Below are 4,486 nucleotides of genomic sequence, written 5' to 3' on the forward strand. Positions count from 1 at the left end.
TCTCCTTCCCTCTTCATTTCTCCTCTGTGCTTTAATCAGACGTGCTCCTCTCCCCAAGCTGTAGCTTCAGTGCTCTCTTCTGAAGTGCATTCTTCATGGGAGGGGGGGGGCAGTCTACATAGTTGGGGGGGATGTTTTCTTAACATACAATTACTCTTTATATAAAACTCTTTCCTATACATATATGAGTGTCTATGAATTTGTTTTTCTAGTCTACCCAGACTAACACACTCCCTTTACTATTATAGTGTTTGTTTTACCTCATTAATCTTGGTAGACCTGCGTATGTTTGTTTGTATAATTAAGAGCTGTGTTAGGCAGGATTCTATAGAGAAACAAACCATATATATGTATGGATAGGTTTATACAGCACAAAGGAATATAACAGCCAATTATTCCACACAGCAGTACAGAGGGATCAGTTCCACTCCCTTCCGTGGAACAGTCAATATACTGGAAGTCCTTCAACTCATGAGGGCTGCCTGGTCCAAGGTCAAGGAAGCAGACATCTGCGTCCTCCCACAGGCAGTAAACAGCTGGTGGGTCACCAACAGTCAGCAGCTCAGGAGCTTAGCTAAGCAGACCTGATGGGATATTGAACTCAAGCAATGCAAGATGACAGGATCCATCAGCCTCAAGCTCAAACAATGTATATACCAGCAGCATGAGAAGCAGGTCTCAAAGGAACTTCAAGCTCTAGCAACACTATCCAAGGGTTGGCTTGACCCACGGGTAATATAGCTCACAAGCTGAGGCAGAGAACTAGCTAACGCAGCCACGTGCTGGTCGGATCACCAAAGAGCAAGAGCAAGAAGGGTGGATCTTACCAACCCATTTATCTCTTTGCCCTCCAATCAAACAGTGACCTGCTTAATCCCACATGTGCCTATTGGTCAGGTTGGCACAATAAACCTACCTATCACAAGAGCATTTGATGCATGAAAGCCAAGCTGGATAACTCTTCAGAAACAGTAACAGAAGCAATGATTCTCTGAGGATATGGGAAGATAGGGGGAAGAGGGAGCTGGTAACAATGATGACTGTATAACCCCACGCAAAGGGAATGAATAACCACTCAAAGGGAATGAATAACAGAATTGCAGGTGAATGGATATATTGGATGGTGTAAGATATGGCAAATAACAATCATATATAATAATAAGCATTTCTGGGGAGTAGGCTGGGGGTGGGAAGGGATAAAGGGGAGCTGATATCAAAGAGTTCAAGAAGAAAGAATATGTTTTGAAACTGATGGTGGTAGCAATTTGTAAAATTATGCTTGATCTAACTGAATTATGAATTGTTATAATATCTGTAAGAGGTCCCAATACAATGATGTAAAAAAAAAAAGTCCCTTAGAAGCCAAGGTTGTGAGACTTTTTTTGTGCATACTTTGAATACATTATCAGGAAGAACCAGTCCCTGGGGAAGGGCACCATACTTGGTAAAGTAGGGGACCAGCAAAAGAGAGGAAGACCTTCAAGGGGATGAATTGACACCATGGTTTCAACAGTGGGCTCAAACATAGCGATGACTGGGACGCTGGCACAGGATTGGGTAGGGTTTCCTTCTGTTGTACATAGTCAAGGTGGTAGTTAGATTTTATGTCAACTTGCACCTGTGTGAAAGTGTAGGGGTGGAGTTCAACTTATCAATCAGCCCACAGCCTGACATTTTCCTTGGGGGTGTGGTCTTTTCTATGAGAGATAGTGAGAATTTCTCTGTGTCTTCTCTCTCTGTCTCACCATTTGCCTTCATCCTTTCTGTGACTCTGTCTGCCTCCAGGTGCAGCCTCCTGCTGACCCTGGGGGCCAACCTCTGAGTTGTTGGTACCCTGCCATGCTCCCACCTATCTTGGATCCACAGGACTCTGCACCCACCAGCCTGCATCCTGCTTTACCTTTTGGTGACATTGGCCTGCAGCTACATGAGTCTAAATAGGGTTCTGGCTAGCATTGGATCCACTGAGTTGAGTTGGATTAGGCTAGGATGATTTCTTGATATAAAATCACTTCTTCATAGAGTTCTTCCTTATGCATATATGAGGAAGTACCCCCCAAAGGGATTCCCACACCCTCCCAAAGCTATGTATTTAATTTTCTTTTTCTTTTTTAACAAACAACCTTATCACCTTCAAAGTACTCTCCATTACACTTAATATATTTGTCAAATCTGCAATTCCATTCTTGGAAACATTTTTCAAACCCATCTGTTTGGATGGCTGACAACACCTGCCTCGTTTTTTTTTTCTTCACCTCTGATACATAGTCAAATCACTGTCCTTTCATGTCCCTCTTCATTCGTGGAAACTAAAAGAAGTCACACAGAGTGAGGCCAGGTGAATCAGATTGTGGGGCAAGAGGTATGCTGTTTTTTGCCAAAAACTGTGCACTGAGATGGCAGTGTGAGCAGATGCATTGTTGTAGTGGCAAAACCAGTCCCCGTCTGTCTGCCACAAATCAGTCTTTTTTGTGGCATTCTATAGCACAATCTTTTCAGAACCTCTAAAACAGAAAGCTTGATCTGACCTGGTGAAACAAATTCCAAAGGTATTATCGCCCTCACATTAAAAAAATAATTGAGCATCGTCTTGATCTTTGATAAACTGGGAACTTGAGGATATAAATACATATTCTAATGCTTCTCTTATTTGGATGTTAGAGGGCTGAGTGTATTTTGTAAGTGAACACAAACCTAGAAGAGAAAACTGCTTTATTCAATAAGGGAACATCTTCAAAATCACAAGTCTGGTCCTTACACAACCATCCTGAGGTATTTATCCACTTGCCAAATGTCATGAGATGTGGATGACTGTGGAAACCCAAAATACATCTACCCAGGATCTACCCAGGGAATAAGCCTCTGGTAATTTCCCTCTAACCATAAAGGGGGAGGGGAAGGTGGGAATAACCTCGTTATTCGACAAAGTATTGGAGAGATGACTACATTAAAAGGATAAATGTTGCGATACTGGGAGGGTAGAGGGAGAGTGGGTTGGGAAGAGGGAACTGATGACAAGGATCTACATGTGACTTCCTCCCTGGGACAGATGACAGAAAAGTGGGTGAAGAGAGACGTTGGACAGGGCAAGATATGACAAAATAATTTATAAATTATCAAGGGCTTGTGAGGGATGGGGGAGTGGGGAGGGAGGGGAAAAAATGAGGACCTGAAGCCAGGGGCTTAAGTGGAGAGCAAATGTTTTGAGAATGATGAGGGCAATGAATGTACAATTGTGCTTTATGCAATTGATGTATATATGGATTGTGATAAGAGTTGTATGAGACCCTAATAAAACGATTAAAAAAATAAAAGGATAAATGTAACTTGATGGTTAAGACCTTGTCAGTTCAATGTGCGGAAAGTGTGCCTGGTCTGCCCAGGCACAGCAGGGTGAAACGCAAAGAGAATACAACAGGGCAGCAATGGGAGCAAAGGAAACAAGTCCCCGAGGAATCCTGAAAATAGACTTCTGACTTGGGGGACAGGGCTTGGCACCTCATTAGATTTGAGAGGAAGGGGTGTGGGAAGCCAACAAACTCAGGGATAAGGGAACAACAAGACATCTAAAATTGATAGGGAGGAGGTTGTATAATGCCTGATGGGATTTAATCAAGTGCAATGTATCTAAGTAGAATTACTGAGCGTCAAATGGAGAGTGAGCATGATAGTGGGATAGGAGGAAGGTGAAATAGAGGAAAGAAATAGGAGGCAAAAGCTATTTATAGAGGTATAGCTATATGCATATAAATATGTATATATACTCATTTATAAAGAAAGGGATAGAGTTCAATGTACATATATTTACATGTTAAGTATTAAGGTAGCAGATGGACTTTGGGCATCTACTCAAGGCCTCCCTTAGCACAAGAACACTTTGTTCTAATAACCTGGCACTCTTTGACACTCACCTTCCCAATTGTTGAAGACAAAATGGGTGCATAAGCAAATGTGGTGAAGAGAGCACATGGTGCCTGGCTATCAACAATACAGCATCTGGGGTCTCCAAGGCTTGAAGTAAAACCAGCAGCCATCCAGCAAGAAAGCAAATAAACCTACATGAAAGAAGTACACCAGTCTGTGTGACCATGAGGTGTTGACAGGATCAGGTATCAGGTATCAAAAGATAAAAAAAAACAACTATATTGATGCAAATGAGGGGGTTTGGAGTGGAGACCCAAAACCCATCTGTAGATAATTGGATATCCCCCCACAGAACGGTTATAAGGAAGGGATGATTCAACCAAGGTGCAGTATAGCACCAATGAAACACACATCATTCCTCTAGTTCTTGAATGCTTCCACCCCCGCCCCCCCACCACCACCATGACCCAGCTGTACCTTACAAATCTGGCTAGACCAGAGAACACACATTGGTACAGATGAGTTCTCAACACATGAAATTCAGGATAGATAATCCCTCAGGAACAGTAATGGGAGTATCATTATCATGAGGGGCAGGGGTAGTTGGGGAGGGGGAAGGGGG

The sequence above is a fragment of the Echinops telfairi genome, unplaced genomic scaffold, assembly GCF_000313985.2.
Source record: "Echinops telfairi isolate 266 unplaced genomic scaffold, ASM31398v2 ScPeMD7_7474;HRSCAF=8512, whole genome shotgun sequence".
NCBI lineage: Eukaryota > Metazoa > Chordata > Mammalia > Afrosoricida > Tenrecidae > Echinops > Echinops telfairi.